The sequence below is a fragment of the Callospermophilus lateralis genome, chromosome 11 (assembly GCF_048772815.1).
Source record: "Callospermophilus lateralis isolate mCalLat2 chromosome 11, mCalLat2.hap1, whole genome shotgun sequence".
Lineage (NCBI taxonomy): Eukaryota > Metazoa > Chordata > Mammalia > Rodentia > Sciuridae > Callospermophilus > Callospermophilus lateralis.
Window position 1 is genome coordinate 116,676,296 of NC_135315.1, and position 23,994 is coordinate 116,700,289.

A 23,994-nucleotide genomic window follows, 5' to 3' on the forward strand; every position below is an offset into this window, starting at 1 on the left:
AGCTGTTCCAAGTTTATATTTCTAAAACACCAAGACATATTATATGAAGCTTATAAAATTTATTCAAAAAAGTGACCCTTAACTTTAGTAACATGGAATATTTCTACATAGTTATTTATAATGTATTATTTGTAGCTAATTATATAAACATTCACAAGAAACATAAAATCCATATGTGTTTCAAGTCCCTAAACAACTAATCATCACAATACTAGGGAGTCCACTAGTTTAAAAAACAGATTTCATAGATTCAGGTTTGACAGATTCAAAATCAAGTTCTGGTCTTAACACTTATTATTATGTGAATTTGAAAACTTAATGCCTTTAAGCTTTTGTTTTCCCATTCCTCAAATGAAGTAATATTATTCTATAACACTTTTCTTTAAAATAATGGAATTTTAGTATATATTCAAGGCATTTTGTAGAGTATCTGGTAGGTAGTAAATTTTCTGAAAATATTTTCTTGTATCATTTCACAATCTTCTTATTAGGCAGTGCTATTATCATTACTGGAAGCCAAATAATACTGCATAATGTGTGAAATGTGAAGGTTCCAGCTTTAAAATCTGATTGAATAGGAGTTAGAACACCGTATTTGTGGGGTGCACAAACTTGCAGAGGTAGAAAATGGGTGATAACTTTCAGGATTGACAAAGTGACTGGCAAATGAAGTTATAAATGAATCTGTGAATTTAAAATCAAAATTGATATTTTTAAATGAATAACATTTTATGTGCTTTTATGGAAATTATTGGGCTAAAGAAAGGAAAATGTATAATTACTACTAAAACTTTTTATTCTTATATTTTAGCAGGAACCATTTATTTTTTCCTTGTAGTTGTCTGTATTACAAGTAAATGCCACCAATTGTTTGGATTTATAAAACTAGGACACCATAAATATGCATCCATTGTACAATGCTTTTTAAAATAGTTATATCATTTCAATAACCACTGGTGTTAGAATGTGACATAGTTATTCACCCTGTACAAATGATTCAAAACGTAGGGTAATCTTTAGTCCCACCACATTAATGATCCATATCTTTTAGGAAGTAAGACACAAAGAGCTTCAATTGCTTCTTCAAGGTCAAACTCCTAGTTAGTGGTAGGAAAATCTGTTCAACATTCTTTCAGAAGATGAGGTGCTACTAAACAGATAAATGATCAAAGAGCTGCAGAACAAGGCCAAATCCAACATCATGGGCAATGGTCTAAATAGTCCTTATGCTATTGACATCTGTATTAAAAGATCCCACAGTTTTTAATTGCTCTTGCGGTTTTTATTTTTTGAGACAGAAGTGGTTCAGAAATCTGTATAGCATTAGGAAAACAATGCAGAGTTTTCATTTAAACTTTTCTTTAAATATCTGATGCTTTTGGACAAGGTTTTTTTTAATAATTGCCATTTACAATGCTTTATATACAACATTTTTCTCTTGTTCATAGCTTTCACCTTCTTTCTCTAAAATGATTTTAATCGCCCACTCTTTAGCAGCCAACCTAATCAGAGTGGTTGTTTATCAGAAGCCCAAATTACCACATGTCCTTGAGGCACAAGCTCTAAGTGAAGAAGTCTGATCTCCTCAGCTGGGTAGCTGAGCACCTGTTCAGGATCCTGCATCCCAGTAGCACATGCTCAAAACAATGGAGCCTCCAGACAGTTAATATAAGAACATTTTCCAGGACTAAGTGTGCCACTTTGTGTGAAAGAGTCACAGAAAAAAAAGAGAGTGTATGAGTGATCTATTCAGTTCCTTTTCTTATGGAATCATGCATTTGTGTGAATCTTACATTTCATGGAACTAAGAAGCCTCTTAAAATAGACTTGCACTTTAGAAAAGGAATATGTCAGTGGGCTCAGAAAAATTGATAGAATTTTGCACTACATATCTTCAAATACTTATTCTCTGGTCCTTTTACTATTTTATGAAATATTCATGAATTATATTCCCTATGTTCAAGCCATCAACTGCATTTAGAATTTGCAAGCATACATAAGAATGTAAATGGCATATTTTGTTTCCTTTTTTTCTCTGATAAGCTATTATGAACATTCCTTTCTGTACTTGTAGATCCTCACTGAGGAAGTTAGAGTCATTTTAGAGTTAGTTTAGAAAATAAAATTGGCATAGAAAAGATTCTAGAGATAACTAATAGGGATATGATGAAATTATATGATTTATGATGGATGTCAAATATCCAGTTTACAGTACTTTAAAGACTGATAATAATTAACTGAAAGACAAACTCTGCTGGCATGTCCAGATAAGAAGTCAAAATTAAACTTCTTACCCAAATTCTGGGAGAGATATTTTTAGATTGAACAGAGTATTATATAAGTATGTTTCAATTTTATTTTTACTTCTTTGATTTTAAATTTATTACATTCTGTTTCTTCATATTAATATAAATTATTTTCATGGAGCATATCTGTGATACAACAAAATATTAACATATTTGCTCTATAATGGAACATGGCACAAGATGGAATATTGCCTTTTTACAACACTGGCAAACTCTAACACATAAAACACTATGAAAGGATGTGTTAAAGTCATTTGATCATCAAAAGAGCCTGAGTAAGTAACAGTCCAGGGTTGCCTGAGAAAGGTAGATGTAGTACCCAAGGAAGAAATGGCCTCAGGTTATGTAATTTTGTTTAATAACTCCACATGTAAATACCTTCCCATACTGCCTAATGTCCTTAACCTAAAATGAAAAACAATGAATCAAAAATATACCTTTATGATGCTTAAATGACTTATGTTTACTCTCTGGCAATAGGCATTTTAAATGCATGAGGCCATTAATAAGTAAAGGTAAATCTGAAAGTCCATCTTCTATGTTAACTGTGCTTTAAAATAATTGTGCTTTTAAAAAGTGTAATCACCATAAACTGCAAGTGCTTCTCTCCATTGTTCCCCCAACTCACTTTATTTTCATATCAGTGTATAAAATGAAATAGTTTTGATTTATATTAACACATATTTATCAAGACCCCCCTAAAAATTTATTGACAATTAGCATGGTTATAAAAATCCAGTCACTTTTATTCTTCCTGAAATATCCAACTGTGTAATTATAATATCTTCATAAATTATTGCAAGGATTTACTATTCTGATAATAGCATATATGATATGAAGCCTCCTTCCTATTTCATCCCTTTGTTCTATGAAAATATAAATAACTTTGCCCAAGTTGCATACAACAGCTATTGTTGAACTTGCTATATTTCCTGCCTACCCCAAATACTATAGTCAGAAATGGTTTTAACAATCTCTTCAAGAATATGTTGTAATTTTATTAAAGGTAGTTAATGAGAAAGGCAAGGAGTTTAAGGCTAAATAAAAGAAAAGCATATAATAGTACTACTTAAAAATATTTTTACCACAAAGAAAAAATACTCCCTGAATTCATCTCTGGTTCCTGAAATGCTGGTGCAGATATCTTCTTCAGTGTTGAAGCTTTAAATAGCTATCACAGCATTTCATAAACTTGAACCTGAATTGAAAGGCTGTTCTTGTCTTCAAAAGAAAACTAATCACTTGTTACTTACATAGTAATTATAGGCTATGCAGATGCCCTAAAGAGCTTTACTATCAAAGTGTTAAGCATGAACCACCAAACAAACCTTATTCAAATTTCATTAAATGGCAAGCCAAAGAAATGTCATCCTCCACACCAATTGCTTATCCAAGAACAATGGCCATCTTCCTTGTCTGAGACCTAAATAATGTAATAGAATCAATGTTGTTGATTTAGTTCATGGTGGGCTAAAAGTCATTACTGTTATTCTTCTCTGAGTAAAGAGGTCTCTTCCCCCTCATTATACATAAGAGAAGCTTATGCTAATACACACCAATCCAAGAATGAATAATCTTTGAAATATCACTTAAAGTTGCGGAATTGCAGTAAAAGTGAATGGCTTCTATCATGATAAAAATACTGACCTCAATTTCTGTATTGCATAGATTCTGCTCTAAGGTCTTTGTAACATAACAATTTAAAGCTTACCCATCAATTCCATTTGCCTAATACTTTAAAAATATTTAGCCGGTCACATGAATATTGCAGTAGTAAAATGCCAGGTATGGATGAATGGAGACTGAGACTATGAAAATGTTTCAAGGGAAGGTAGTGGAGATCAGATTTCTCAGAATTTAACCTTGACTTTGGGGTACCTGATATAATACAGTCTGAAAATATAGCTTTTATGCTATTGTATAGTTAATGTGCAGTACCTGTAATCTGAAGTAAAAACTTTTGACAAGATTTGGAGAATACTGTAGCAACAACAAAAAAAAAGGTTTTATGAATTAGCTCCTCTAGTCAATTGGGGAAAATCTAACTAGGCTCAAGTTTTATTTTCCCTTCATTCAAAAAAAGACACACTTAAGATACCATATACTCTTCTAAGTATCTACTTTTGAATCTTTCCTCAACTCCACCTTGTGTAATGTTTAAAAACTGACCAGATGAACTGTAATTTTCTTTTCTGTCAAACCCAAAGTGAAGGTCATAGAATATCATGTCCCTGAATGTTCCCTCTCTGTTTTCCAAAATCTAGCCAAGCTATGGCAACAATGACAGCAAGCCTGGGCCTGAGAGTTCCAATGCATGTATCTGGAAGGACACTGGCTTTCTCTTATATTCACTGGGAACTAGGGCAATTTAGTGGTATCTGCAGAAAGTTAGTAGAGTAAAAACATAATTTCCCTATGAACACATAGAAAATACCTAAGTGAGCCCCACCATTGTACCCACCACAAAAATGCTGTACTAATTAGATAAGTTATAGGCTATGGTTGTATAATTTTATCAAAATTAATTCTATTGTTATGTATAGAAAGAATCAATAAAATAAGAATTTGAATAAAAAGAATCCCCAGGGGAACTTCAAACAAAACAAAATCAAAAAAAAAAAAGAAAGAAAGAACATTATTTTCTTGCCTTTACACGAGTACAGTTAATACCGGGGATGCTAGTATTAGAAGGTAAATAAGCAAGCTAATGTTGATGACATCACAGCTTCTACATACAGAACTCCTCTCTGAGGGGAGAGTGGCATGGAACTGAGGGCACCATGGAAAGGATTCATGTCATTTGCCCAGCAGGCTGTCACTGGACAAAACACCATCAGCAGGAATTGATTCACAAAGCACCTTGAGGGACAGAGGTGATATCTCTCAGCCTGTCGCTGCTAAATTCTTGTTAGATCAATCACTGATCTCTTGTAAGCTTTTCCCAATAAACCACAGGTGTCCCATGCTGTCTCTAGGCACTTTCTTTAGCCTATCTGGAAGCTAACCCATTGCCCTGACACAAATGACCTGTAGATGAGAAGTCTTTGATAACATGTACCCTTGATACAATTCAATAAGAAGAACGTCTCAGCACTGTGGCCTTTTTTTTCCCCAAAAACTGATAAACCCAGTCAAATCATATGAAAACACTGGGGTAATACAGGTTTTGGAAACAACTCTATAGTGTATTTGATCAATACCTCTCTTCAAGTTTTCCAAGGTCACAAAAGTACAAAAAATAAAATAAGACCATGTCACAGACTAAAGAAGACCTGGTGAACATGAATACTAAATGCAATACTTTATGACACCCACCCAAATAAATCCCTGGATTGAGTTCTATAGTAAGAAAAGGGCATTAAAGAAAAACCTATAAAATCCAAGTAACATTCCTTCTTTATTAAATTATTGCATATAGACCTTTGCCAATTAGATATGACAAATGTTTCATGAATGTCAGCAATAAGGGAAACTGCATACACTGTGTATGGGAACTCTCTCTACTAACGTTGTCATGTTCCCATAATTCCAAAAGTATTCCAAAATTATAAGTTATTTTTAAGATGAAAAACGCTGTATCCTCTCAGAAATTAAAAATTAACCATTATCTACACTGGATAAATTTTATCCTATAACTAATTTCTTAAACTTACATCAACATTTAAAAATTATCCATATTTTCTTTTAAATTTGAAGAAAATTTTTGACAATCTATAAAGAGTAGATAATAACAACTCAGTTTCTATAAATTCTCCTTGCTTTTTAGCTATCTTCACTGGGAAGGCACAAGGAGCCTCATATTCACTAACATCCACTGTTAATGACAATCCTTTAAAGGTAGATGTCTGGAAGAAAAGTGACAAAGATAAAAAAATAAATAAATAAACCAGAAAAACAAACACAGCTTCTATTTAGACAGAAAAAAAATTACTGAATTAGTTTAAAGTAAGTGCTTTATACCTACATGTTGAGAGCCAAAGCCAAGTTGAGATGGTGCCTGACATTTTGTCGGAAGGAGAGATATTTTTATTTAAAAAAAAAATTGCTGGGGTCACCTCTCAACCACTCCTTCTGGCAAAATGCCAGGTGCCATCCCGACTTGGCTGTGGCTCTCAACACCTACAAACTTGAAAGAAACTCTCACTGTTTAAAACATTTGGTCCATTTGAGGTTAATGTTGTTGATGATATGACTTTGGAAAGTAGAGTAACATATACCTAGGGACATACAAAGTTCAAATTTGAAATAAAAGTACAAATTTAGCAGTGTATCTACAGCAGTGCTAGAGAATGCACATAAGGGCATATGACTTCGGCAGATATATGTTTAATTTTAACCAGTTGAATGAAACCTAATTTTTTAAGAGAAAATGACAGAAAACAGGATACAAAAATTTTTGGAGACAATTATTGTGGTAGGTGTGATGCTTAGAGTTTCAGCATGTGCCGAAAGAAGGAAAGCATAATAAATCTTAGAACTAGAATTGATCAATTGCATAGGAAAAAAAAATGCAAACACTTGAATGACTTTTTTCTAGCCTATCTTAAATGATTTTTTCCAGGCCATAGATTTTTAAAAAAATTATAAAACAAAATTTCAAATTATTTTTATAAAAGATAACAGACTTTATTTTATAATATAGATAATTGAGAGATTGTGTTTTAGGGTGTGATAAAAGAAGAATGGGAAAAAATGGAGAGAATGAGTCCTTGAAACAATGGCAATGGAAAAAGTGACAGGAGGTCCCTGAGGAGAAATCCTCAGTGAGGAAAGTGGTATCCTTTACTTATTGCCTCTTTGGTGTTATGGCCCTTAAAGTTGGCCACACTCAGCTTTGGTAGAGATTCTTTGGGCATTAAAGAAAAACAGAGTGGATTTCAAGGGTGGATGAAACATCATGGAAGGAGGACCATTGTTAAAGGAACAAGTGGGATGGATGGTCAAGGATTCAGAAAGAAGAGAATGGAAAACCTACAGGGGTCCTGAGAAAGAAAACACCTTAGGATTCTTATTACCTAGGATAATAGATGGAGTTAAGGATCAGGTACTAATGTGGACTTTTATTGAGAGTTATATCAAAAGCCTAAAGTACTTTAATATGCACACAGCAAATATGTAGCTTGCATATATAAACACCACATGTGTGGAAATATCCAAAATGCAAGAAAATCTAGTGGGAAATTGGGAAAGTCTTTTTCTTATCTAATTATTCTCTGATCACCTAACAATTTTTCATCCACATAATGGTTTTACCTTCCTCTTGGCAAGTCTGCATCATCCTTTTTCCACCTCACTGTTGGTTGAGGATCTACCTGGACCTGACAGCGAAATTCTACAGCCTCTTCTTCCAACACCACCTGGTTAATTGGCCTCCTGAGAAATGTGGGTCGTTCTTGGAAAAAAAGAGAGAGAGATAAAGTGAGATGAAATGCGGATGACTTAAGTAATTATGAAAAAAGCAAAGGGAACATATGGTTTGCTTTTGAACATAGGTATGGAATGCAGTTTCTCAACAATGTCTGATAAGGACTTACAAATTGAATATAACTGAATAAAATGAATTACATTTAAGCACAGGAATAACTACAGTTTCTATGTAGGACCATGCAAACTTGTGGAAAAATATCAAACTGATTTTTTTTGTTGTTGAATTTGTGGGCCAAATCAGGTGAATCCTATTCAAATATTAAGAACACCAAAATCTATAAAGAAGGTGAGTTAAAAAATTTTGATGTAATCTATTATCATGGCTTACAGTAAGAAAACTAAGTTAAGATTGATGGAAAACATAAAAAAGATATTTATACTCCATCAAGAATGCTTCAAGCTGCAGCTCAGTGGTAGAGCTCTTGCCTAGCACGTGTGAGGCACTGAGTTTGATCCTCAGCACCACATGAAAATAAACAAATAAAATAAAGAATGCTTTCAGGAAAAAATCTTATGCTCTTGCGTGTGAGTCTTATATAAATTTTTCCACTTAAGCTTTTACTTTACAAGGACTTAATACATATGTGAATATTTTAACTGCATGTATTGAAAGCTGTCTGCCTGAATTTTTCTTTAATGTAAATATTATAATTTTTAATTATCACAAACTGTCATACATAATTTTCTAAGGTCTTCTCCGGTGTTCTCCTAAATCAGATACACACACACACACACACACACACACACACACACACACACACACATATATATATATATATATATATATATATATATATATATATATATATATATATTTTTTTTACTTTATTTAACTTTTGTGTTCCTTATTTATTCAATATTCTGCTTTAGTGTTTCTGCCTTTGCTTACTTAGTTAGTTAGTTAGTATACACTTGGGACTGAAAAATTTCATTTTAACACTAGTCTACATAAAACAAGTGGAAAATAAATTCCTAATCATAAGAATCTTACCATCCAAAAAAAAAAAAAAGATACAAAACAAAAAAAAAATTAATGCATCCTTAAACAATTCTATTTCTTGTCCATTTTCTTCATTTTTTGAAAATGGTCTGATATTAAAAAATTAACACTTAAAAATTAGCACATCTCCAAATCATAGGCAAGTCCAATATTGCTACTTATTGAAGTAGAAAGAAAACTAAGTCAAGGAAAAGAAAGATGAGATACATAGGGAGTTGACACAATTTATCTGACCATCTGGCCATGTTCAGCAACTGAGGACTCTAGGTTCAAATTCCTGGTATGGATTTATGAATGTGGTGGCCCAACAACTAAAACATACTTAGCAGGAAAACTTTGGAGAAAATAAATCATACAAAATAACATGTTAGGAGTATAGAATAGAAGTATGTTTGTTTGTCGATTAAATCAAGATCCTATCTATAAAACAAATATGTTAGTTGCAAGGGAAATATTTTGTTGCAAGACAAATCACTGGCATTCAGAAGGAGCACAATTGTATCTCTCATGGAGAATTAGACTGTAGGAGTCAATATTTTCTTCAAAACAAACACCTGAATATATTCCACTATCTTTCTTCTGAGAACCCACAATTCTAAGCCATAAAACAAGACAAACAAGAATTTATCATGAAAACTTTTTTTAGAGCTGAATTTACAAATAACCCATAAAACTAGAGAAAACTTGAATATCCCTAAATATTTTAGATAGCCAAGATTATTATCTGAACAATTTTAGATAGCAAAATATATCCTGTTGACCAGAGAACAAAAGTACATTTTGCATGTAATGATTTAGGGCTATCATTTTGAACTCAGGATACTGTGTTCCCACTATTTTAAGAATAGCATATTTGATATTGAACTATTTCTGCTACTGGAAGCAAATAGGCAAGAGGATTGATGTATACTTACGGGTGTTGCAAATATTAATAGTACAAATGTATCATCAGCCTAAGAATTGGGATTAACTTTTTTGCTGCCATCCAATGGAGCTATTAGTCACATTTATCTAAAATCTGCTAAAGAGGACTAAACCTCTACCACTGTTGATTGAGATTGAAAAATAATTTAGGAGAAGACCCCTGCTGCCCCATCTGGGGTTAACAGAAATACTGTATTATACCTGTCATAGGATGGACAAGCTAGATAAGTCTTTTCTTAACCGCTCATTCATCTACCACATATTAGTCTAAGTCAGGCTTCAGGTTTGGGAGCTGGGAAACAGCCAGCAGCTTGGTTACCCTGAGAATGTGGTAGGAGATGAAGCTAGCCAGATAGTAAGTAGCAAGACTATGAAGGGCCTGTGTGCCATGATAAAGAGTGTTAAGCTCTACCTTCAGGATGATAGAGAGCAGTTAGGATTTCATATGCTTATTTGTAATAAGCATATGAAAGACCATGTTAGTACATCTGAGAAAGATGAATTACAAGAGAACATGAAGCAGGGCGCACGTGGCACCCCCATGTAATCCCCGTGGCTTGGGAGTCTGAGGCAGGAGGATTGAGAATTCAACAGCAGTCTCAGCAAAAACAAGGTGCTAAGCAACTCAGTGACACCGTGTCAAAAAATAAAATACAAACAGGGCTGAGGATGTGGCTCAGTAGTTAAGTGTCCCTAAATTCAATCCCTGGTACCAATTCAAACAAACAAAGAACATGAATCAATTAGGTCAAAGTGTTGTTATAAGAAATTCTTTCAGCTTAAATTGACAGTGATTCCCAGGATATAGAAAAGGGGATACACTAAGGAGATTCAAAACTGAGTAATCAATCAGACATGCAGGGTGAAAATGAATAGTCAAGAAAGATTTTCAACAGTCCATTTAACAATTTTGAACATACTGCTAGGTAAAATGTGGGTATCATTGTGTAAGTGTATATAAAATAGTAAGTATGAGAAAAATTAACTTCTTATACTCAAGCCATTAATGTTAGTGCTACTTAAAGTCAAAATAATTCTGAAATAATAAGATGAAGGAAGTCCCTGAAAGGGAAAGAAAAAATATGGTATCTGTACATTTAACTCTTACATATAAGAAATTTAAGAAAGGAATCAAAAGACACATCTGAAGATTTGATAAAGTTTTTGTCATAAATTAAATTAAATGTCATTTTAAAAATTAAGATGCTAAAATCATGTTCATTGAAGTTAGGAACAAGAGAAAGTTGGCAATATTAATAATCAGTAAAAAAAATATGAAATTTGAATAACCAAAAAAATTACCCTTTTATACTATGCAATTCATAAAAATACAGAACAATAACTTTGCTAATTGGTAACTGCAACAAAAACAAGAAATACATAGAATTTTGGCAATGTTAGTGGTATTGGAATATGAGGAACTTTTTGAATGAATCATGGCAAATGTATACATTGAAAATCTACTAAGTCATTGGAAGAGTAAAGCTGTCTATTATCATGACATTGTGCTGAGTATAAAATAAATAGCGAGACAGCACATGAGACCAGTTGTACTAAAATAACTTGTTTTTTCAGGCAAAGATTTTGTGCGCTTCATTTAACATGTATCAAGCATAATTCCACAACACACAATAATCTGAGGAGCAAATTTTACATCAGATGTGGTACAAAGCTACACAGTCTCTTCTTCCAGGGGACAGGGACAGGACCCTTAAGGAGTTTTTGGTTATCATACGTGATCTAAGTCCCATTGTGTTATAGGGAAGCACCTGACTTATAATTTCAAGAAGAAGCAAGATGCAGGATCCCCTGCTGCTGTTCTGATGAGCACAGCAGGATGGAGAACTTCAGGATGATCCTTCTCTCTTTCTTTCTGCCCTCAAGCAGAGTCCAGTTGCTTAGCAACTGGATAACCATGGGAGAGTATCTGATACAGGAGTTTTGGAAACCTGATATTGGCACATAGTAGAAAGTGTAATACAGTTGATAGGAAAAAAGATGGATGCCAAGATAACTGAGATAAAAGTCACTTGGATTCACATGATACATCAAAGTGGGTTTTACACCAGACTATCTTTGGTTCAGGAAAGAAAATTTACTGATACACTGGTGTTTGCTCACAAGTTTTAAAGCATTAGTCTAAGAATATCCATAGCACCCTCTCCTCTAAATATCTCTAAATTATATTATTCAGTATTCCTATTGTCTTATGTTAATTATAAACTCACCTTCTGCTTTGCAATTTTCATCACTGCCTACAGAAAATAGTATGTTAAAAACTGTAGGTTGAACTAATATATTATATATACATATATGGTAATACATTTATATATATATATATATATATATATATATATATATATATATATACACATACACACACACGTACATACACTAATATATATATATATATATATATATATATATATATATATATATATATATATATATATATATATATCAAATCCAAATCCAAGAAAATCTTTTAAAAGAATTTCTTGCCAAATTCCTTAATTAGGCTGTTCTCCAGGAAATATGAAACTTGGACAAAAAAAGTGAGTATTACAAAGTAAGTGGAAAATATATTTTTGGAAGGCTTGAATTTGTAGAGGCTAGAGCCAAGGTAAAACTAAGCCCCTTTCAGTCACAGGTTGTAAAAATTACAAAGAAGTATCTTTGTTTGCCTCTTTTGTATCAAAGTCATCTGCATATAAATGAAAAATTAGAAATTTCAGAAAGTAAGATGAAAATTGAACAATCTAGTTAGTTGATAAGTGATCCCACTCAGTACCTATTAATGTCCAAAGAGATTGTACCTATGAGCCTCTGTGTAATTAAAATAAATATGTATGAAAATCTTGATCTATTGAACAACAAGGCTGCTTAATTTTAAGGCATGTCAAAAACCAGGTCACTGTTTTTTTCCACAGTATCACCTTATGTCTGACCACATATTGAAAATTGGGAGAGAAATCTCCAGGGCTGTTTGATGACTGTTTAACAATTAGGTTAGAGTTCTTCTGAATGGGCTTATCCCTAATTATATAACTGTGGAGTGATCACAGGCAATGTCTTTGCCAATGCAATTAACTTTTTTTTTCTGTGAGATTAGCTGGATTTGAATCACCTGCATAACTTGCTTACAAGGTTAATCTCTCTTGAGACAATTGTGTTGTTTGCCAGTGTGTTACTCTGTAAAGCACAGCTCTCAAGTATTCCTGTCAATTTAGTTCTAAACTAGCATACTGGAAAATCCAACTTTATATGTAGCTATAATAAAATCAAATGCCAAGTCTCATTGTAGTTATGTCAATATTATTTGAAAAGAAAAATATTCAATTTAGCATAAAATACAATAAGTTTGAAACTCAAGTGCAGAATATCACTTTAAGTTCCCTTCACATGCTACAATTAAGGAAATTAAGTGCCCAGTTGACAAATTTTGTAACAGTACCCAGTCATTGAAAATGATTGTATCGTTGCCAATGACCGTGCCATGGCAGATATTTCTAGGATGATCTTAGCAATTTTAAAATGAAGTTTGCTTGACTTTTAGCAGTAGTGTGTGGCAATAATTACATGGGTTGAGTTCTTTAAATCTTGTAAGAAAAAAGCTATGCAATAAAAGCACATTAGAACTAGCAACTGCTTGTAAACCTTGTCTTGACTTTAGATACCCCAGTAAAACCTGCCACACTGTAGTTTCTATTAAATGAGGAAATCAGACATCTGGCCTAGTAGAAATCTCTTTACTTAACTGGGCAAGTGTGAGGTGAGAGTGGGTTTTATAGCCACTGGATGTGATTAATGTGCCCTTCCAAAAAAACATTGGAGGATAATGATCAGACCACCTGAATATGATTAATTAAATCCTGACTACATTCATTCCTTTTTGCCAAGAGTTTCCTTTATCTGAGATAAATCACGCTAGAAGCAAAGACCAACATAGGTTAAAGTTCTTGGATGAAATAAAAAGCCTCTCTCACCATATTTTAGAGGGAAAGTTTCATGTTAGTGCTGACAACATGATACGAGAGTTGGCCTGAAATCAGGGGCAATGTCTATGCATCACTGTATTTAAACACTTCAACAGTGTTTAGCACCTGGTATATACTTGATAAACATACTCAAGAAAGAACTATATTTCTCCTAACAATCATGCTGGATTTTAATAACACCTTATGCTCTGAATTCTTATATGAAAGCCAAAGAATATAAACAAAATGTAGGTATTGCTTATGGTTTCTTTTGAGCTCTTTCCTTATAGTTTTGTCTATATTTTTAAGCTCCTCTCAATCCAACAAAAGTTATCTCTTATACAATTACAGAAAATCATCACCAGCCCCAATCTCTGTTTTCACTTCCCAATGAAAGGACTACTTCCCAACCTGAGCATCCTACAGTGAAAACCATCAGCTGTACATTAGTATTTTTATGCGGAACAGTCTTTTTAGAGAACAGCAATTGAATATCAATGAACCCCAAATAGAGTATATGTTATTTGAAGAAAGTCTTAAATACTTTTTTAAAAGGCAGGGAAACATGACAAATATTTACTTCAAAACATTGTTATTTAAATTGTGTGAAACAAGAGAGGTTATAACATACATGAAACAAGAACAGGATGCTATCAATAGAAAAAATAGAGAAAAGACAGACAGTAGGTTTGACATTTAATTAATAAATGCATGTTTGACACAGCAATGAAGAGAAAAGAGAAAAATTTTCATTTTGATTTGGTTAAGAGATTTTATATGTGATTGAGATTGCTCATAAAGAGTATAAACTACGGGGAAAAGAGTTCCAAACCAAGGCATATGATGGAAATATTGCTGAACACTGAGATAAGAAAACAGCACATTCTAATGCATAGAGAAACAAAAAGATGAGTGATTACATACAAAACTATAGTGATCATAACCTCATTGGACTTCTCAAGAAAAACACAGGAAGGTAAATTATGTTAAAGTATCAATTTCAATATTCTCATAAAAAAATTCTTTACACCACAATTCTGTAACTTAAGTTCTAGATAGAATAACAGAATTTTGGCTTGAAATGTGCTCCAGGCTCTTTAAGCAGAAAGTAAGAGAAAAACATTTTCCTTCTTAGAAGGACTAACCAATAAAGAAACAGGTGACAGAAGATGGTTGATACAGCATCAAATAAAAGAAAGACAAAAACAGAATGAAATATTTGGAACAGACCTAAATACTGTCCAAACCAGTGGAGGTTTGAAACCTCCAGGAAGGCTGTAGAGAGGAGGATATTTAATCACTATAGTGTGAAAAAATTAAATTTAGAATATTTTTCCATAGTGATGTCAAGAATTTATGACAGGGTAGACTAACATAATTATGGAAAAACTTGTTGATCATTAATTCAAAAGAACAAATATAGTACAAGAAGATAAATGTTATCATAAGAGTATAATATACAGCTTGCAATTCATAATACTTAAAAGGTTATAATAACTAAATTCCAAATATTAATATAACTGATATTTCTATAGTGAGTACACTAAAAAGAGGAGGGGAAACAAACTAGAAACAAGAAAGCAAGAAAGGGAAGAATATGTAAGTGGGCCAAATTATTATTTTGTGAAATAGAAAGTAAATATATATGATTGATTAATTAATAAATAATAGAATAAACATATGTTCATACATACAGAAATAAATTCCAGAGAAAGCATAAAGTAGACTTGCAGAAATATTCAATGTTGAAGAGTGAGTGTGTGTGTGTGTTTGTGTGTATATTGGGGAAAATATGTGATATGATGTTTCTGTATTTCATTATGGTTTGCAATATTTATAATTTATGATAGGAATTTTATGAATACATTCTATTTTCATATTTTACTTTGATAAACATTCAAAAATTATTTGGAAAAAATCATGTTATTTTTGGTTATTTTTTAAATAACAGTTAAATTTTGGATAGCAGATATCTGAAATCTATCCAAGCTTAGAATTTAATGACATACTACACTTTCATTTCTCTGTCTTCAGGATCTTGAGGTAAAATTCCTAGGGAGTATTCTTTGTGTTTGTGTCTAGACTATGCTTCAGATTTTTAGTGTTGTTTTAGACAGTGCATAAAATTCTAAGTTTTAGAATTAGTAGTATCCATTTAACTCAATTTTTTTATGAACAGAAAATATTGTAAACAACAATTATAATAAATACTTCATGAAATATGGTAGAGTAACCTTTTGAAAATTAGGATATACTGATCATGACTTAGTCAAAAGGGCACTTTAAAAAATAATTAAAAAAATTATTCAATATTTTTATTTTTACATTTATGTCTCATGCATGCAAGGCGAGTACTCTACCACTGATCCACAACCCCAGCCCCTAAATTTTTTAACTATAACACATCTAAGCTTATTTACTAAAAAACCAAATGCTTAAAGATTGAAGAAGTTTTTCTGTTTGTTTGTTTTTTATTTATTTATTTTTTTGGCAATATGTCTCAAAAAGTGACCACTGTATAAGAAAACACCCTTTATTTGTTCTGTTTGCTGTTTGTAAGTGAATTATATTTCTTGCCCAACTAAAAATCTGTATAGCATATCTTAAAAATTGAATTTCAAAAGACAGTAAAAAGCCTGTCTGGCTACAGAGGGGTTATGGTAACCAAATACTTTCAAGTTGAATCATAACTACCTAAAAATAATGTTGAGGAGGTGGAGTGTGGAATGTAATCAGGTGTACAGACTTTAGTTCAGAAGTGTTATATTTGACAATGATGAAATATAATGAGGCTTATTAGAAATCATGTCCTGGATGTAAGAGCCCCGGAATGAAATAAAGAATGCCTCACCATGAGCAGCAAACCATTTATTTCATGTTCTCTGGAAGGAGGGAGTCAGTTTCAGAAAGGGCCTCTCGAACAATCCTCATCCTTGGTTTGGACTGTCTCTTCTGTATTGTGATTTTTCTTCTGAGTTTGGATGTTGTTTTCTTATCAATAATGGAATTTTAGCTTTTGCCTCAACTTAATAGTGTACTTATAAGCCCTCAGGTCAGTTGTGACTAGTTTACACCATCACATAAATGTTTCTCAGGTTCCTAAATCAATTCCTCCAGAGGAACTGCCTCTGGACAAATTCAATCTTTTGGGTTGACCGCTATTTTCAAAATAATTTAGAAGTTGCCCCATAACTCTTGACATGTTTAGGGATCTCTTGCAGTTCTCATCATGTCTTCAGGGAAGGTAGGGTAAATATTTCATGATATAGGCACATTATTGATAAGTTTAATGTCTTGGGTAATGACATTAAACCCTCTTAATTTCCTTCTAAAGGCAGTCAATGCTGCTATAATGCAATGCTTTTCTTTTCCAAAGCTTGTGGTAGTTACAGAAAAATAGCAGTGAGTGTTTCTTTAAATGGAAGAGCTATCCTTGTGGGTTTTCAGTGCTAATGTTCAGTGACCACTAATTTCATATCTTATCAGGCAGAACTGTATTTTATTCATTATAGAGTGAAGTACATTTGAAACTCTTACAGAGACGACTGCATAACATTTAGGGGCAAACTGATACTTGTCTGAGCTCTGCGTGACAGAAATTTACATGCATACTTGGGACAATTTTATTTTTACTATTCAATTCCTTTAATGAATTATGAGGGATTTCCCCTGGCTTTGTCATTTGGGCCTCCAAGCTGCTTATAATCCACAGGGAATATTATCAGAGATTACTCAGTACTCAGAGTGATTGAAAAGAGTGGCCTGCACTCTGGTACATATTCATAAAGCACAACATTAACTCTTGAACTGTAATAGAAACTGCAATAGGTCTCTTTCCATCATGGTATCCCCTTCCACCACAGGATGCACGTTACATACTCATACTGCAAAAGAAGTTTCTCTAGAAACGCCTGTAGGACTTTGATGCTATACTTGTTCATGTTCTAGAGTAACAACCACAAATAGACATCTTATCATGTTGTGCATAAAATCAGGAGGCTCTTTTACTGGCACAGCAAAGTAATTTAAAAATCACAATCTCTTGTGCCTTATAAAAATCACATGGTAGCTACAAGCAGTGAAAAATTTTATTAAGGGACATTCATAGACATACATATATCTATATGCATGTATGTGCATAAAAGCATATAATCATGTGTGTGTACATACCTATACCTGATGTATATGAAAATATATAATATGTGTGTGTGTGTGTATGTATATATATATATATATATATATATATATATATATATATATATATATATATACATACATATACATACAGCTACATGTATTCACTTTCACTAATAAATGCAACAAAATAGATGAGTAATAAAATGTAGAGGGTTGTCATATCTCAAATAGATTTTGAGAAACAACAAATTTTACATTTTGGTGAAGGACAAAATCATAAAGCTATGTGAATAAAGTAGACGAATTAATATTTCAAAAAAATTTTAGACATCAGAATTTTCACTAGAAACAAAAATTTAATTAGTTGTTGATTATCACAAGTGATGAGTAATTGTTCATATATGGCTTGGGATTTAGAGTTAACAAAAATATTTTAAAACAAAGGCAATGTAGAGTATAAATAGCAATTTGGAATTTAAAAGAATTTTACCAAAGACAGTCAGCTCTGCTGGATCACTGTCTCTTTCTCCCACCATATTGGTACCAACACAGGTGTACATTCCTGCATCACTTTTTCTGGTATTGGAGATCATCAATTTTCCACCACGAATCTGTTAATATTAAACAAAAAAATTTCTTTTAACAAAGGAAAGGAAAAGAAACAGGAAAGGAAAGAAAGGGACATTAATAATTTGGAATACTTAAGCACATTTGCTTTCAAAAGAAAAAACTGCATCTAAGACAAAACTCTTACACAAAACTCTCCCACCTTTTTGGCTTCTGCCCATTGGGCATCTTAATTCAACTTTAGTATAACTGTCTATATTTACTTCCTAGAAAATGCATCTTTGAAGCAGTCTTTCTCTGTTTTGCCTGGTCATATTTTGCATCTTGTGACTGTCCCCACTAAATCTGCAGGGGTCTTTCTTCACACTGAGTTCAGCTGAATGAATTGCTTTTGTCATCAAAAAATAACATTAGATATCTGTTTTGGATAATATAATAAAACCTAGCTGACTTAAAAGCATGCATCAAGTATTCATTGAGTACTACAAGGGCTGGGGAGTGTTCTAGGCATTTGGAATATAACAATAAGCTAAACAGTGAAAATCTGTTTCTTTGTGAACCTTGCATTTCAACTATTAGGTTAATCATCTTTGGAAATAATTTTTGACAAGAAGGGTATGTTGAGCAAAAATAATTAAAACTTATAAAATAATGTGTATGGATTAGTACAAATTATTGACATCTAATAAGTGGTTGCTAATACTTCTTAAAAGAGAAGCATGTGTTGACCCCAAAAATGCAGTGATAATAAAATGTCTATTAAAGAGTACATTAACTCAAAGTTAGAATTTTAATAAGTATAGTGTCACATTATTTTTTCTCATTTTTCCTTTCTTTGTAAGAATATAGTTCAACAATCTTAACTTTACATGATTGAGTGTTCTTAAAGGAAATAAAACATTCAAACATTCTGATTTCTTCCATTATTTTTAAATTTTTCATTCATAAACAAAACTCATTTAGTTTTGTTCATCAGAAATAGTTTAAGCTCCAAAAATTTGTCATGTCATAAAGATTTTCAACGTTTTTTTTACATGAGAAGAAAAGCCATCACTCTGTCCTCAATTGTATTCAGTATGTCATAATGGGAGCCTATAAAGCCTTTCTCTTTCCCTTGAAACAGGGCTTGTCAATATGACTATTTCACCAATGGTAATAAAGCAAATACTTCATCAGAAAAAAAAAAAAAGTTGCTTGCACATTGGGATTTGCCTTCTCTTGCTACAATTGGAAACCTAAGACCATGAAACCAGACTAAGGAAGCCTATTAAAATATGAGAGACCATAAGAAGTGAGCTTCTAGCTGAAAGTCAGCTAATTTCTAGACCTAAGCAAGGTCATCCTATATTATTCACCTGCCAGTTCACCTTTAAACAGGACAGGGAAGGATACGAAAATCTGGCAGAAATAAATCATGCTGTCTTTGATCAGGAATATCAACTTTTGCATGGAATCATGGTCTAAAAATGGATTTTGTAAGTCAAAAATTTCAGGGAGATTTTTTACAGAGAAAAAGCACATTTTCAAAAGTTTGGTACCCAAATCCAGACCATTAAGAACCAAAGTCTCTTTGGCAACATAGATACTCAAGATGTAAACAGCAAAATCAGAAATATTCCACTTTATATTTCTGTCTCTTACATGGCCTATCACTTCTGTGCTGCAGTGTCATTTCAAGATGTATATACAAGAATAAAAGTATATTTAAAGATAATAAATACATTTTAATTTTTTTATACTAGGGATTGAACCCAGGAGCACTTAGCCACTGAGCCACATGCCCAAGTCTTTTATCTATCTATCTATCTATCTATCTAATCTATCTATCTATCTATCTATCTATCTATCTATCTATCTATCTATTTATATATTTATTTTTGTTTTGAGACAGAGTCTCACTAAATTTTTTAGGGCCTCCCTGAGTTTCTGAGGCTGGCTTTGAACTTGAAATCCTTCTTTCTCAGCCTACTGAGCTGCTAGGATTACAGGCATGCACCACCATGCCCAATAATTTATTAATTTATTTATATTGGTTCATTTACTTATTTACCTTGTGTTGTGGGGGAACCCATGGGTACTCTACCATCAAACTACACAACCAGACTTCTTTATGGTTTGTTCTGTTTTACTTTTCAAGACAGAGTCTCACTAAGCTACTAAGCTTGGCCTCAAACTTATGATCCTCCTGCCTCAGATTCCTGAGTCACTGGGATTACAGATATATGCCACTGTGCCTTGCAGATTATATAAACTCTTGATTGAAATGTCACATTTCTTCAGGCAAATGAAAAATTATTTTAAATAAAATGTCTTCACTGTGTTATTACTACTAAATATTACTAAATAACATAAGTGGAATTATATTTTATTTCCTTAGAATGGCTGTCACTTATAAATTTTTTCATACAAATATTGAGTGGATCCTCTAAAAATATGAATTATTAAATTTGTATATATTAATTCCCTTTGTTCTGTACCTTTACATAAAAGCATTGAATCTTAATCAACTGTTGAACCTGGTAATCAATTTATATGAACTAAACTGCAAAATCAGTCATTTTATCTTTTATTTAACTTACTTATTTTAAATTTGCCTAAAAATTAACTCATTTTAAAAATTTTGATGTTACAAATATTGAATTTGAAAAACTGGATTAAATGAGATATTTATCACCTCAGATGATTTCCTCTTATAATTTTATAAATAGCACAAAATGAGATATTATTCTTAATATGGTTTATGGCTATTGCTTACTCTAACACTCATGTTAAAACGTAAATGATGAACAGAAGACATTGAAAAGCTAAGACATCAATATCACACTGCAAATATAAATTTACATATTCAGACTGATAAGATTATTAATACATCATGTATACTTGATTTCTATAATTTGTGTCTTTTGTAGTCTCATCTCTAAATTTAATTCTTTTAAGACTTTTTGATGTGGCATAAATGTAGTCAGCATTTGAGTACAATTTTATTAAAAATAAATGTAAAAATACATCCATTTTTAGATGTGAATTTCCATCTGTCTGAGCTGTCATTCTAATTTAACTCACACTTATTCTGTCTTCCTTGTCATCAATTCGAACTTTGTCTTTTTTCCAGTAGATGGTGGGTTCTGGGTGTCCCCGGAGAGGGGAGGTTGGCACTCCAGGATTGCAGGCTCTCCAGCTGCCACTACAACATCTGTGGGGTTTTGCCGGAAGTCATCTCGCAACACTGCAGAGAAACAATTACAGTAAAAAAAAGTCAATGATAGTAACTTCAGCTTTCACTCACAAAACTTAACTTCAAGTCTTATTTGTTCTAGTCAAAAAAAAAAAAAAAAAAGAAAAAAAAATTCTGAATACTTACTGAGAACACAGTCACACCAATCTTAAAATACTCTAGAGTCTACCTAAATGCTCAAGTTTGGAATGGCTTACTATATGGTCATGCATCTTTGCTTTCAAATGCAAGCTAAAAATTGAGATGACTGACCCTAAGGACAATTATATGAGAAATATTTGTGATAAAGTCTTAAGATTTAATTAAAAAAGCAAATAATATAATGTGGCATGAATTTAATTTTATAAAGAAAAAAATACACACATATATAATAGCTATATTAAAGTAAATGTTAAAGATGTTCCAAAATGTGAAGCAATTCCTGTGCAAGTGCTTTGTGAGCATGTGTGTCGTTCTCTTAGGGGAAGTGGAGTGAGACTCTTTGAGATAGTCCTTTCTTATGACATGAATATGGACAAGGTACACACTGTTCTCCTTACACTTTGGAAGGCAGACCCATTGTTCACCCTTGCAACGCTCTAGCAGCCATGTACACAAGGCTCCATTTTCATTCTCTCTGCATCTCCACCTGCAGAGTGACATCTGGGCAGCGTGACATTCAGGGCAAGAGATATCCCTTGTAGCAGTTTTGCCAGTCTGAATTTCCCTCCTTTCATTAAGGAGAACAGCAGGTTGGACCTCCGTTATAACCTCCAAAAATCTGGCACGCCTGGCTGTCCAAATGTCACTTATCTATCAGCCTGTGCTCTTCTGCTGCTGGCAAGATGAAAAGCCTGCAGCAGTGACTTGGCCCTATCAGATTGTAGAAACCTATGGCTGGGACTACTTTTGGACACATTAAAAAAAAAAGTTGAAACAAGCTAATGTACTATATATTCCAACCATCTCCACCTCTCCTAGCTGCCTTCACTTTTCCTGTTCTTTGATATTTCAGGGCTAACTCAGTTTTAAATTATGTAAGGGTAAAACATGTTTATATGATGTATCAATGTATACAAACACATACTGAGTTTATTGTGTATTATTTATACAAAAAGATAAACGCATATATACACATATTTATATGTATATATGTGTGTGTGTGTGTATGTAGATGTGTGTGTGTGTATGTAGATGTGTGTGTGTGTGTGTGTGTGTAGTGTTTGAAGTCAGCATCAGCCAACGTGTTATAGCCTGTTATGTAAATTATCTGCCGAAAATGGGGATTAGGTCAAACCAGCCACCTTCCCTGTCCTGTAATGAGACCCTCTGCAGCACTCAGTTTCTTTGTTGTGCCAAGTCTGTAAGTTAATTGCCATCTCCAAATAAATAAAAATCTCCATCCTGAAAATAGCTCCAGAGAGACAACCAAGTGACTTTCAGGGCTTTTCTGTTCTGTCTCATCCAATGTATCCTTTAAAATGGTTTTTCAGCTTAATGAAGTCATGCTCCTTTAGGATATTAGAGAACTTTATTTTCTATTGAAGGAGCACTAAGAAAGAATTCAGCACAAATTGTTCAGCTTCAGCTTATCAACTGATTAATTTACTGCTTTCGCTGCTAAGGAAATATGTTCCATTTTAGCACTGTGAACTGCATATTTTGACTAATGGGCAAGAAAGGTGTGATTGATATGCATAAGTATTTGCTTCTGAATGGCTAGAGGGAAGTGTGCAATTAAGTGTGACATTCGTGCAAGTAGTAAGAAGGGGTTAACAATGTGGTTCCCTCTTGCAGGTATATCCTCCAGGGAGAGCAAGCGGGTGACTAATTTATATTCTAAATACAGAACAGCTGCCTATTTATTCAATGTTAAGAAGTGCAAAAATATGGTAACAGAGTGATAGGCCCCCCTACAATATCCAGTACTGGCAACAAATGGTGTTTTGGCAGACCCTCAATCTGTTTGAAAATGACACATCTGGCAAGTTGAAGAGCCTTCTCCTGCACGGGTCTCCCAACAAAGGACATGCCAAAAAGTCTTAGATTAAATGATCCTATGACCATTGCAAATAATTCAAAAGTGTAGTGTTGAACTGATTTCCAACAATCCAAATTTTAAAAAAAATAAAATAAGGTAAACCCTTTAACATGGGTAACAAAATGAAGAAAAATATCATAACATACTAAAAGGATGGCTACTCTTAAACAATATAACATGTGTTTATGCATTCACCAAAAAAAAGAAAAAAAAGGAAAATGACTCCAATTTGCACACGAAGCCAAGAAATCTAACATTGAGTGTAATTTTAGGCTTTCAGACTATTCGCTCAGAGAGTAGGGTGAGATAATGATATAATTGGTACTGTACCCTCTTCAACTTGTAATATGCTCTTTGCAGTTTGTATATAACTCAGCTAATTCATTTGTGCCTAGTGATAC

General features: G+C 32.9%; 1 pseudogene; it reads right to left on the reverse strand.

The window, feature by feature from the left end:
- The window catches only part of LOC143410776 (roundabout homolog 2-like), a 140,145-nt pseudogene that overhangs the window by 48,345 nt on the left and 67,806 nt on the right, over positions 1-23,994 (reverse strand).